The sequence below is a fragment of the Protopterus annectens genome, chromosome 1.part2 (genome assembly GCF_019279795.1).
Source record: "Protopterus annectens isolate FY-2018-M chromosome 1.part2, PAN1.0, whole genome shotgun sequence".
Classification (NCBI taxonomy): Eukaryota; Metazoa; Chordata; order Ceratodontiformes; family Protopteridae; genus Protopterus; species Protopterus annectens.
The window spans coordinates 85,318,661-85,333,592 of NC_056727.1; positions in this window are offsets into that span (position 1 = coordinate 85,318,661).

The window sequence follows — 14,932 nt, forward strand, 5'->3', positions numbered from 1 at the left end:
TCTCCTCCTGTCTGGTCTTGCCAGTCCTGAGTTGAGAGAGCTCAGCCTCCAGTTTGGCTATATAGTTGCATCTCTCACATGTATTTGTGTTTTGTGGGAGAAGGAGTGGGTTGTCTGTGTACATGAGGCAATTGTAACATTGCCTCAAGATGCCCAGACTCACCAGCTGAACAGGAGAGGACGCTAGCAACTGACCCTTCGACATGCTAGAAAAAGTGAAAAAGTTTGCTGTGTAACTGAGTCAGAAGGGACCTATAGGGAAATGGGTACTCAAGGGGATTCTAGGCTAATGTAGTACTTTGTTTAGTATATAAGTACTTTACCTATATAAAAATGCTTTAGGAGCAAGTGCTGAGCTTTTGAGATAGAGAACAGACTGTTTAGATTGCAAGTAGAGAAGTTCTAAGGGAAAAATTTAAGAGCACACTTTACGGAGCCAGAAATAGTTTAACCTTGTTTAACCGGCGCTGCCCAATGGTGCTGTATGGGCAACTCCGCGCTAAATCACGCAAAAGCACTCTAAAGCAGGCTTTATAGCAGGGGGTTGAAAAGAGCTAGGAATTGACCCAAAATGGCCAATAGACTACAAGTTTCTGGCTGGAACCACTGCTCTAGGGACAAATAGGCTGCTCAGTGCTCCCCACTCCCACTGGTGAACAAAGAAGCTTCCCTTTATCCAAATAAGGATATGGAATAGCACAGGAACCAAGCCAGAGCCCAGAGATCAGCAAACTCTGAAGACTGGACTATTCTAGTTCAGTAAGGTGGGAAAACAAGATTTTTTTTTGCAGAAAACAGAGGAAAAACAGACAGTAAATGCTATAAATGCTTTTAAACGGCTAGCGCACTTGAGTGTGTTAGCCTACAGGTAAAATTATTTCATTAAACTTTAAGTCCAAGCACATGCGCATAGGAAACATTTAAACAAATCATTTTTGAATGTTTATCTCACCTGGGCCCCACCTCACCTTCCATCATCTCTAAATATACCATCTTCAAGATTATACAAAAGTGATAAGGAAACTCTTCCATACCCCTACTAGGCTGTAACATCACTATTACTCACATACGTGTTTCAATGAAACAGAAATTTAGCTAAAAATAACTAAGTATTCTCAATCAACTCATACAGTTTAATATGTATAGGTGCATTTATTTATGTATTTATTAATTTATTTATTTATTGCATTGAATTACCATGAAAATCCAACTGGGCAATAAAACCCCTTTTCAGCAGAAGCCCTGGGAGAAAATCTCCAATTGACAAATACATACACATAAGTAACATACAATATACAGAGATAGCCAGTAGCAAAGCTAGGGCAGGGTTAGAGGGGCAACTGCCCCAGGTGCAAAGTATTGGGTACAATCAGCCAATCTGGATCTTTATTTAATGCGATACTGGCTTTTAAAAGCTGGTATTATGTTTGCAGTCAAACCTGAGCACTGTAGGGCTTCGTGTGTGGTCTATAATGTAGCAACTGATTGCTACATTGTAGCAAGAAGTTTGCAACAGTCCAAAAGAAAAAAATCTTTTTTTTTTTTTTTTGACTAAAACCTGAGCATTGTAGTGCTCCATGGAGGCAGGGTATGTTGAGAGAGAGAGTTGGGAGCAGGAACACAGAAACAGGACCTGAATGGCTGGAACAGGAGGTAGGATGGGTCGGGTTTGGCATCTGGCCACCTAGTTGGTGAGCCTGTAGAAGGAATGCCCATTGTTTTTTTTTCTGTTTTGCTCTGGAATACAGGGGGTGACATGGACCTAACTGTAATAACCAAACTGCAGAAGTGTGCGAACCAAATACTCCACAATAAAACCACAAAATAACTTCAACAGACAAATTAAAATCAAAAAGTTCTTTTGTTGAGGACAAAAGCACTTACCAGCTTTCTATTGTCTTACAATAACATTTTTTGCTTTACTTTTTACCTATGAACATATATGTCAAATACCTATGAACCTATATATCAAACAGAGCTCCTCATTAGCACTCTTCAAGAAAAATCTTGATGATTGGATGGGTAATAGGAAATTCACCCCGGGGATCACTTCTGTGGTTCTGCTTGACAGGGGCACAGGAAAATAATTTTCTTGGGTGGCGAAAGCCAGGGTACCTTTTTGGCTAGGTTTATATAGGCCCTAGGGCCAGTAGCCTAGTGCCTACCTATGAACCTATGAACTTTGTGGACTACCAGCATTTTCTACAGCATCAATATCCCAGTGGTTTTATTGTGGAGTATTTGGTTCGCCCACGTCTGCAGTCTGGTCAGTAGTTTCTTTCTGTCTTTTGGTCCTAACTGTAATAAGCCAATCGCTTATCAGGCGGCTTATTACAGTGAATGAAGACCTTTATTATTATTATTTTTTTATATTTTTATTTTTTACTCCTCAATTAAGGAGCTAAGGGGTGGGGCACTGGTTCATAGTACTGGCCCAGGGCACTGGCTGAACCAGCTATGCTTCTGAAAATAGTAAACACATCTGCTAAGACAACTAAATAAAATTAAATAAAATGCATACTTTCATACAACCAACAGGGTTGCATTCATATTGCAATCTACATTATGCAGAGTTCCATTCTCATTGCATTCTAACTAACAGTAATAGATATGTGTGTAAACACCACTTTGATTCATGTAAGAAGAGCAGTGCAACCATACAGTGTGCAGTGTTGAATTCATGTTGCAATATATGGTTACTTAAGATAATAGCAATAAGCAGTGATGGATATCTGTATGGATATTTGTGTGTAGACTTCATTTTTAGATTCATAAAATCAGTTCTGAAGAATATGCTGTAATAATGCAGTAAGAGACCTTGATAATTGGAATTATACATTTGCATCAACAAGAATTAATTTACAATTATTTTGAGAGGGAAAGGGAGGGCCACAGATCTGGTTCAGAGGAAAAACAAATTAGGATAATATATGGGAGATGTTAAATGAAGTAATGAGGTGTAAGGTGTGGTGTAGCCTGGAGAAATGCTAGATATATTTTAGTTGCAGTTTAAAGAATTTTAGAATATCCATTTGTCTTAGATGAAGAGAGACAAAATTCCACTATTTTGAGAAGTAGTTCAAATATAGACAGTCTCCTGCTGAGTTAATTGGTTTGGTTACTAGTAGTTGTGCATGTGGGAGCTTTTTAGTGTAATTGAGTGAATAGAGATCAGATCAAGTTTCGTCATTCACAATTCCTACAGTCTCAGGTCATCAACCTTAGAAATCAGGCAGAAGTGGACCTGCCTCCTGCTGGATTCATTTTAAAGCCCATTCCTGAGGTTCGGTGAGTCATGGTTCAGTGAACTGCATTGTATTTTGTGAGCTTCAACAAAAGTATGGTCAATAACAATAAATGTGTGTGTGTGTGTGTGTGTGTGTGTGTGTGTGTGTGTGTGTGTGTGTGTGTGTGTGTGTGTATTATGTGTAGGTTTTATACAAACCAAATATAATGGCACTTTATGGACTGATATGGTGTAATGTCTTATACCAGCTTGTATCTAATGCATGTATTTATGAGCAACATCTCAAACTCCCTTTGAAATGTCTGGGAAAAAGCTAATTATTCTAGGACATTCAGTATGCAGTCCACTTACATTTTTACACTTTGTCCTTTAAATGTTGAAGATGGGCAGACCTTATTACCCTTCATAGGCCAGGTATGTGTGTGTGTGTGTGTGTGTGTGTGTGTGTGTGTGTGTGTGTGTGTGTGTGTGTGTGTGTGTGTATATATATATATATATATATATTTTGGAATTTTCAAAATGTCACCTACCCGAAAATTGTATCTATGGGATGACTTCACCGAAAACTTTATTTTAGTGAAAACCCAGATCACCAGAGTTTTACTTCGGGAAACTAACCCCTTGGTCACCGGAAAAAAAAAAAAAAACAACGGAAGCAAATCAAACCCACCCGGGGGGGGGCTTTGCCTTCACACCTCCCATGCGGGGGGTTGCTCCCCAAACAACCCCCTATTAAATACACCAACTTCAAGATCACACTATAGTAGGGAAAAGTGCAAAGTTCACATGGTGGCCAACTGGTTAGTTTCCTAGAGTAAAACTTCAATGATCCAGGTTTCCATTAAAATACAGTTTTCACTGAAGTAGTCTCATGTGTGTTACTTTCAGGTAAGTAAAGTCTCGATAATAACAGGTAGACCCATATATATATATATATATATATATATATATATATATATATATATATATATATATATATATATATGTGTGTGTGTGTGTGTGTGTGTGTGTGTGTGTGTGTGTGTGTGTGTGTGTGTGTGTGCAGTCGATATAAAAAGTGTACACACCCCTGTTAAAATGCCAGGTTTTTGTGATATAAAAAAATTAGACCACAACAAATCAGTTCAAAACTTTTCCCACCTTTAATGTGAGCTGTAACCTATACAATTCAATCGAAAAACAAACAAATCTGTTCGGGCAAAAAATATAAAAAATAAAAAACATTCAATACACTGATTGCATAAATGTGCACACCCTTAAACTAATACTTTGATGAAGAACCTTTTGATTTAATTAAAACATTCAGACTTCTTGAGTAGGAATCTATCAACATGGCACATCTTGGCTTGGCAATATTTGCCTACTTTTCCTTGCAAAAGCACTCCAAATCTGTCAGATTGCGAGGGCATCTCTTGTGCACAGTCCTCCTCTTGTCACCCCACAGATTTTCTGTTGGATTTAGGTCTGGGTTCTGGCTGGGCCATTCCAAAACTTTAATTTTCTTCTGGTGAAGCACTCTTTTGTTGATTTGGATGTATGCTTGGGGTCATTGTCATGTTGAATGGTGAAATTCCTCTTCATCTTCAGCTTTCTAGCAGACCCTTGAAGGTTTTGGGCCAAAAGTGACTGGTATTTGGAACTGTTCATAATTCCCTCCACCATGACTAAAGCCCCAGTTCCAGCTAAAGAAAAGCAACCCAAAGCATGATACTGCCATCACCATGCTTCACTGTGGGGATGGTGTTCTTTTGGTGATACAAAGTGTTGTTTTTGCGCCAAACGTATGTTTTGGAATTGTGGCCAAAAGATTCAACCTTGGTCTCATCAGTCCATAACACATTTTGCCACATCCTTTTTGCAGGCTTGCTGTATTGTTTTGCAAATTTTAGCAGGGACCAGATGTTTTTCTGTATAAGAAAAGGCTTCCATATTGCAACCCTACCCCATAGTCCAGACATATGGAGAATAAGGTAGATTTTTTCACATGTAGCACACAACCAGTACTTGCCAGAAATTCCTGAAGCTCCATCAGTGTTTCTGTAGGCCTCTTGGCAGCCTCCCTTACCAGTTTTCATCTTGTCTTTTCATCAGTTTTGGAGGGGATGTCCAGTTCTTTGCAAAATCACTGTTGTCCCGTATTTTTTCTACTTTTTGATGAGTGTCTTCACTATGTTTCATGGTATATCCAATGCTGTGGAAATTTTTTGTACCCTTCTCCTGACTGATACCTTTCAACAATGAGATCCATTTGATGCTTTGTAAGGTCTCTGCGGACCATGGCTTTTGCTGTAGCAGGCAACTGAGTAAATGTCAGGAAAATCCTACTAGGGCAGCTGAACTTTATTAGGGGTTAAATCAGAGTCTCTTTAATTGATGCAGGTGTGTACCCAAGAAGACTGAATGCTGTAATTAAATCAAATGGTGCTTCAGCAAAGTATTAGTTTAAGGGTGTGCACACACGCCAAAGTATTAGATTAAAGGTGTACACAGTTATGCAAGCAGCGTATTTTACATTTTTTATTTTTTATATATTTTTTCCTTAACAGATTTGTTTGTTTTTCAATTGAATTATTCAGGTTATAGGACACATTAAAGGTGGGAAAAGTATAGAAATTAATTATTGTGGTCTCATTTTTTATATCACAAAAACCTGGCATTTTAACAGGGGTGTGTACACTTTTATATCCACTGATTATATATGAGTGTGTGTGTGCATATGTGTATATATACATAAATAAATATATATATATATATATATATATATATATATATATATATATATATATATATATGTATATGTATATGTATATATATATATATATATATATATATATATATATATATATATGTGTGTGTGTGTGTGTGTGTGTGTGTGTGTGTGTGTGTATATATATATATATATATATATATATATATATATATATATATATATATATATATATATATATTTTTTATAGGCCAAATCATTTCAACGGTGCACGTACCAAACTGAAGAGCATGGAACAACCTAAACAGGTCTGCATACAATGATACCAGCACTCCTTATATTCCAGATGGAACTAAAATATTTGTAATAGCAGAAAAACAGCTTTATTATCCACAGTAACACATTGACATCCATGATATCCAATGAATCCAGTAAGTAAAATAAGGTTGAATACAACAGTAATCACCAGCCAACCACTATAATTGCAGACCGGTTTGGCCCACTGGCATCTTCAGTGTATGTATGGACTTCTATTACAAGAACGAAAGTTCATTACTTCGAACTTGTAATAGGAAGCCTCACTTCTGCGAAAGTTCACTTTAACAAAAGTGAACTTTTGTGTAAGTGCACTTCACCAAAAACACTGCAGCACAGTGTAGGACATAAAAAACAACAGTCACGGACCTTAGGGTTAGGGCACGGGTTAGGGTAAGGGGATAGTTAGTAAATCTATCCACTTACCCTAACCCATGCCCTAACCCTAAGGTTTGTGACTATTGCACCATAGTGGAAGACATTGCTATGTCCTTCACTGCGCTACAGTCGTCACGGACCTTAGGGTTAGGGCACGGGTCATGGTAAGGGGATAGCCCTACAGGCTATCCCCTTATTATGACCCGTGCTTTAACCCTAAGGTCTGTGTGTACTGCACGGAAGTTCAGTACAACACCCGTTTGTTGTACTGAACTTCACGTAACTGCACTTTCTCTGCAGTGAGTATTCCATGCACTATTTTGAATTAGTGAAAATTCGATCTAGTGTATAGAACTCATATATATATATATATATATATATATATATATATATATATATATGGGTCGCCTTCAGTAGATTGAACATTTACAAGTTACAAGTTCGAACCACATATGGCTGAGACCATATGTTCGAACTTGTAAAAGTTTGAATGGACTGAATGGAGATCTCCGTACAGTGCAGAAAGGGAAGATTTCCCATTTCCACAATGTAGTGCAATCTCGGAGTTGGTATATTTAAGTAAGGGGGGTTTGGGGAGTGCAGAGGCACATAGGCCCCCTGCTATAGATGTTTAGTTTTGTGTTTTGTTGTTTTATTTGTTTTTACTTCAGTGTTCAAACTTTTATGAATTCAAACATATGGTCTCAGGCATATGTGGTTCGAACTTGTAAAAGTTCGATCTACTGAAGTAGCTATATATTTTATGTGGTATAAAAAAATGAGACCACAATAAATGATTCCAAAACTTTTCCCCATCTTTAATGTTACCTATAACCTGTACAATTCAATTGAAAAACAAACAAATCTGTTAGGGGAAAAATGTACAAAAATAAAAAACATACAATAAGCTGGTTGCATAAGTGTGCACACCCTTAAACTAATACTTTGTTGAAGCACCTTTTGCTTTAATTACAACACTCAGTCTTCTTGGTTACACATCTGCCATCAATTAAATAGACTTGATTAACCCCAAATAAAGTTCAGCTGTCCTAGTAGGATGTTTCCGACATTTACTCAGTTGCCTGCTACAGCAAAAGCCATGGTTCACAGAGACCTTATAAAGCATCAAAGATCTCATTGTTGAAGGGTATGTCACGAGAAGGGTACAAAAAAATGTCCACAGCTTTGGATATACCATGGATCATTGTGAAGACAGTCATCAAAAAAGTGGAAAAAATATGGGACAACAGTGATTTTGCAAAGAACTGGACATCCCTCCAAAAACAAGATGAAAACTGGTCAGGAGGCTGCCAAGAGACCTACAGCAACACTTAAGGAGCTGCAGGAATTTTTGGCAAGTACTGGCTGTGTACTACATGTGACAACAATCTCCCATATTCTCCATATGTCTGGGCTATGGGGTAGGGTTGTAAGATGGAAGCCTTTTCTTACACAGAAAAACATCCAGGTTCAGCTAAAATTTGCAAAACAATAAATCATGTCTCCCAAAAGCATGTGGGAAAATGTGTTATAGCCTGATGAGACCAAGGTTGAACTGTCTGGCCACAATTCCAAAAGGTACATTTGGAGCAAAAACAACACTTCTCATCACCAAAAGAACCCCATCCCCACGGTGAAACATGGTGGTGGCAGTATCATGCTTTGCAGTTGCTTTTCTTCAGCTGGAACTGGGGCTTTAGTCAAGGTGGAGGAAATTATGAACAGTGCCAAATACCAGTCACTTTTGGCCCAAAACCTTCAGGCATCTGTTAGAAAGCTGAACATGAAGATGAATTTTACCTTTCAACATGACAATGACCCCAAACATGCATCCAAATCAACAAAAGAATGGCTTCACCAGAAGAAAATTTAAGTTTTGGAATGGCCCAGCCAGAACCCGGACCTAAATCCAATAGAACTTATGTGTGGTGGTCTGAACAGTGCTGTGCACAAGAGATGCTGTTGCAATTTGACAGATTTGGAGTGCTTTTGCAAGGGAGAGTGGGCAAATATTGTCAAGTCAAAATGTGCCATGCTGATAGACTCCTACCCAAGAAGACTGAATGCTGTAATTAAATCAAAAGCTGTTTCAACAAAGTATTAGTTTAAGGGTGTGCACACTTATGCTACCAGCATATTGTACATTTTTTTTATTTTTCCCCTAACAGATTTGTTTGTTTTTCAATTGAATTCTACAGGTTATAAGTCACATTAAAGGTGGGAAAAGTTTTGAAATGATTTATTGTGGTCTTATATTTTATATCACAAAAACCTGGCATTTAACAGGGGTGTGTACACTTTTTATATCCACTGTATATATCTTAATATATATATATATATATATATATATATATATATACACACACACACACACACACACACACACACACACACACACACACACACACACACACACACATATATATAGATAGATATATGTATAGATACATATATTTATATGTATATAAAAAAAATGAAGATGCACTGGAATTTTGCATTCTGTCACAATGAAATACTAGTGAAAATCTCATTATTTTTACCTCTGATGTAATGTTACCTTACTACAGATATGTTTAACATATGCTATACTGTATTCCACATAATGAACAAAAGTCATATACTTCTTTGCTGGGAAAGTCCGACTGGGTAATACCCATTTTCAGAGGAGGCCTAGGGAGAAAAGCTCCATTTGCTTACATTGCATTATACTAAGTTCCAGTCAAATACAGAGTAGTTACCTTTCTATTTACATTTATACATAAACAGCAGTTGCATTATACATTCTAAGATTTACCGAGGTGGAAATTACTAAAGAGAAAGCACACATGCGACTTAGTGGATTGTACAGCCAGCAGTTATGTATAAAAATTGTGTTGTCGTTTCAGTAAGAAGTTGAGAATATTATGTTTAAGGAGAGTATCGTACATTGAACACAAAGTTTTAACCTTGTGATGAGCATGTAGAAGACCAGGATATTGTTTAAGCAGTGGTTTAAAACTACTGAGTTTGTTGCAGAGTTTTATTTGCATGGGGATACTATTCTAGAGTTTAGCAATGCACTGCAAGTCTCCTGCAACAATATTTGACTTATCTGTAAGTAATAAGAATGTGTTACTAGAATGGAGGTCCCTTGCTGAACAGTAGGGTATTAATATGTTTTGTAGTGCAGGACATTTTTCTGGATGGTGAATGAGTTTGCATGCTTTAGTTTTTTGTGAATATATTAGACAGTTGTGCAATTCAAGCCAATTTAATTGCTTTAAGCTAAGACAATGGTGAGTTCTATGAGGGATAGTGGTAGCAAATTTAGTTATTTTATTGTAGCAGGAGGCAAGTTTCTTTCTTTGAGTATTGTTTAAGTTTCTTAGGATAGGAATGGCATGTAAGAGAGTGCAGTAAGAAGGTGGTGGCTCTATCTGAAAGCTTAGTTTTTGGTGTGTAGATTCAATGGTGTGGAGTATATGGTGGTCATATTTGAGACCATCATCCATGATTCCCTTGTACCTTTTTTACATCTATTCCTGTTATCCCCTCTGTCACACCCTACCCTTCTTTACTCATACTATTCCACGCCTTCACCAATATAATCTGTAACCATATTTCATAACCTCTAGAATATTAATTATGATAATCACCTATTATGTAAATAATGCTGTATCTTCCTATTATCAGACTTTCCATATAATTTATGCTTGAACACTATGATTTTATTATGTCTGTTGAGTTTTTATTCTAACAAACTAATGTGTTGTTTTTCAAATTTTGTGCTTGAATGTTATGACTTTATTATATCTGTTAAATTTTCATTCTGACAAACTAATGTGTTGTTTTCATATTTGTGCTTGACTGTTTTGACTTTATTATGCCTGCCTAGTTTTTCATTCTGTTAACCATATGTATCTGGAGCTTTTCTCCCTGGCCATACACTGACAGTGGATACCACATGACCCATTCGGACTTTACCAGTAAACAAATGCCAAGTAAATAAATAAATTAAATAAATAAATAATGCCTAGAAGTTTACTATGAGTTACAGTTTCAACTCAGTATTATTTGCTGACTTTATAGTAAAGATTGCTATTGATTTTGCAAGTTTTTGAGGTGAAAAGCATTAACTTGTATAGTTTATATAGAAATCAAATATAAAATAATTTTTCTAGTCATATTATGAACACTTTGCAGGGTTAGAGGTTGTCTCAGCTGATACAAGGGTATATCTCTGAAATGGATGGGCATTTTCTATTATACTTTCTGGACATTTTTTTTATCCTGATACTCACTTCTGACCATCAAACCTTCATTTTTCATCATTTACTAACCTAGTCACTTTATGGCCTATCTGTTACTCTTGGGGACAGAATCAAATTTATGGAGTGTTGCTATCATCCACAGTGATAACAAGGGCTTTTATGTTTATAGAACCTTCAGTGCCTGTTTTATCTGTGACTTTCACATCATATATGAGTTCATAGGATGCATGCTTAACAAAGATATAGGCAATCTCCAAACTCCTGACCTCATACAGTTTGGCTTTGTCAAGGGGGGTGATCCTGCCTGCTGAACCTAGTTGACTTTTTGGGGCAGTCACCAAGGCTGTGGATGAGAGTAAGGCAGTGCATACAGCCTGCCTCGACCTGGCCAAGGCCTTTGATACCATTCCCCACTCAGGTATCATTGATAAACTCACCAAACTAGGCATCAATCCTTACATCACAAGGTGGTTTGCAAATTGGCTCACAGACAAGACCCACAAAGTGAAAGTTGCAGATTCCAAGTCAGACTGTCGACCAGTCATGAGTGGAGTCCCACAGGGCTCGGTCCTGGGCCCTCTCCTGTTTGGCATCTAATTCTCATTAGTCCAGCCCAGCACAGAAGGACTCATTCTGGCTGACCATGTTTGCTGATAACTGCAAGCTAGGAGTCATTATCAACTCTTCAAGTGATGCAGACATCCTACAAAAGGGCCTCTCTGAGACCAATGACTGGTGTCAGAACCATGGCCTGAAGCTTAATGCCAAAAAATGCATTATCATCCCCTTTGGAAAAAACTAAATTCCCATGAATTACTACGTTGATGGGAGCCCACTGAACTCTGAAGGGGCCATAAGAGATCTAGGCACCCAGGTCGACATCCACCTCACCTTTGGCCACCACATTGCCACTGTGGTCAGAAAGTCCTTCTACGTGGCACATCTTATAACCAAAGGTTACGCATCCAGGAAGAAAGAGGTCATCATCCTTTTCTACACATCCCTCATTAGACCAGTCATCAAATATAACACCCCATTTGGCATGTACCTGATCAGACACCTACAACAACTGGAGAGGCCACAAAAGTACCTCACAAAAAGAATTCTAGGCCTTAAACACATGTCCTACATGACAGAGTCAAGAAACTTCAGCTGTTATCAGTCTCTTATCTTCTACTTAGAGTTGATCTCTGCTTGACTTACAAAGCTATGTCCAACCCAGCCCGACTTAAAATGCTACACCTAAAGAAATCCCAGTCCCCACCCTTCCCACATGTTCCAGAGTTCACAACCTCATTACCACAATTAACAGAATATGCTGGAGGGACAGGTTCATCTCCCAAAGACTGCCCATACTCTGGAATACGCTTCCCATTCCTGTCAAGCAGAGCACCTCACTAGCCCTTTTCTAGAGAAATCTTGATGAGTGGATGGGTAACAGAAAGTTCACTCCAGGGATCATTCCAGTTGCCCTACTGGATAGGGGCACTGTAAACTAACATTGGGTGGCACAGTGCCTGGGCAATTTTTTGGGCTAGGCTTGTAAAGGCTCCAAGGCCATTAGCCTAGTACACACCTATGAACCTATTAACATATGCATGCTTCTATAAATAAAACATGCTGGAGAGACCGATATGTGTCAAAAAGGATCCCCACACTATGGAAGAGCTACCCATCAATGTGAAGAAAAGTTTATCCCTGACCCTTTTCAAGCAAAACCTCAGTCATTGTATGGGAAATTGTAAATTCACCCCTTGTCTCAACCCAATGTCCCTGACAGACAAAGGTGAAAGTAGGTTAATTAATCCCAAACTAAAATCAGCAACAATGCGGCCATGTACACTTCCAAAAACAAATCTCGCAAATGTAGTGTACTGGAGTAGATCAAAATGAACAGGAAATTTTGTGGGTTTTTTTCATTATTTGTCTTTTCGAACATTAGCTAATCAGGTTTTAACAAGGTTTCTATTACTTAATTCAAGTTTATTAATTAAGGGGGTTATTTAAACGGGATTATCAACTGTGGTACTAGTTCTGATGAGGTCTATTGTTGTAAAATGAAAACACTGTTTGTTTGTGAATGTATGTGGCATTAAACAACTTTCATTTTACTTTATTCATTGAGGTTTTATGTTGTACATTTTTATTAAAGTCTCACATCAACTGAGAAGTGTCCTGTTCATTTCAATCTACTCCAGTAATCCCAAACTAACATACACCCCCACATAACCCTTAGCTACCTCTTTACTAACATAGTCTCACCATATAGGCATCCAATGTGCTCAAGATGACAACTAGGCCACGTTGCATGGCTAGGCTTCTAAAGATCTTGGTGACCAATAGCCTAGTACAAACCTATAAACCTCCCATGCGTGCTTTTCTCATTTTTCAGTACTATCTACTCCATAAGCAAGTATGGTTGTAGAAAGTCGTCTTCATGGGCATAGTAGGGGTCTTTCTCCAAGGTGAGAAAATTAATGGTTGCCTCGCCACTCTGACCTCCCAAAAAACAGTTTCTTAAGTATCTGAGCTGCTAATCAAACTTGATCATGCAGAATGGTTTATCCCTCAAAGCTATGAATACAATTTTCAGGATAAAACTTTCAACATTTAGTTATAAACAACACACAACCTGTGTTTTTAGCTGCAAAGTTAATGGAGCAGTTATATTTTCAGTTTACTATTACTAGTCTACAATTCCTTGTTATTATTTTCTGTCTGAATATTTCATATGGTATTATGTTTACTAACAAATAATTACTCAGTTTAGTTCTACTATAGCACAAGTTTTGTTTATAATTTTGATGCATACTATGTTTCTCTCGTGAGAAAAAAGCAATATGTACATTTTTGTAGCCTAGTGAATGTTGTCTGTTGGGATTTGGCAAAAAAAATGCAGTGAGTATGCTGGAATTTTATAATAATAAAATAATAATTGTGAAAGACAGATATGTCTTCTTTTCTTTTCTAAAATATTGCAAAAGAATATTTTATTTATTTATTTAACATTTGTTGACCGGGAAAGTCCGACTAGGTTCCATAGATCCTGTTTCAGCGGAGGCCCAGGGAGAAATGCTCCAGAAGCATGTCTTTAGAATAGTTTGTTAGTTCATATAAATCACAGAAATAAATAACATAAACATAAGATAAATAAGCCACTTCTAACAGGTTCACCTCTTTGAACTATGAAGAAGTCATGGACATAGTTTTATTATAGTTCTGGTGACTCATTTTTTTTCTTTTGTGCCACCAACCCACCCCAAAAAAAAAAGTGAAAAAATTTGTAGAGAGGAATATCTCCAGTGTTTTATTGTTTTTATAGTAAAATTAAAGAAATTTTACCCAGAAGAGTGTATTATAGCTTGCTTCACACACACACAGGTTGGGAGGGTGGCCTAATGGTTAAGGTGCTTGCCTTGTAAGCACAAGGTGCAGAGTTTCAGTCTTACAAGGGATAATTAGCTAGGCTTAAAATGTCTCACAAGGGCCGTTAGCTTAGTATGAACCTACACATGTATACTACAAGCATTCGAAGACCACTGTCTCAAAGCCTGGGTGTCGGACTTTTTGTAGCTCATATGGGCTGCTGCTTGCAACTCAACTACATGTCTAAGTAAGGTGTGAAGCTGTCTGAAGACAAAGATGCTGTCGCACCTTGCTGAACACAGTACCAGAGTCTGACCAAGGTAAGTGTGTCAGTCATGTGGAGGTAGTCGGAGGTGATGAGAGTGCAGTCTAAGTTTTCAGGCAGCAATTAGGAGGGTAATTTAGGTTTGGGGATAGGTCAGAGTTTTAGAGTTAGGGAAATAGAAATGGAGTTTAAGATTAGTCTGAGTAGACTTTTAGGTTTAAGAACTGTTAAGGGATTTTAGGTTTAGGGAGAAGGTGAGTGAAGTTTTAGGCTTAGGGAGTAATTAAGGACTTCAGGGTAGGGAGTGCCATTGTAAGGATTAGTGTTAAACCACTGGTAGGGTTACACAATTCAGTAACATTTGGTTGTGGGATGGCTGGGTAATAAAGTATGACTGGGCTACT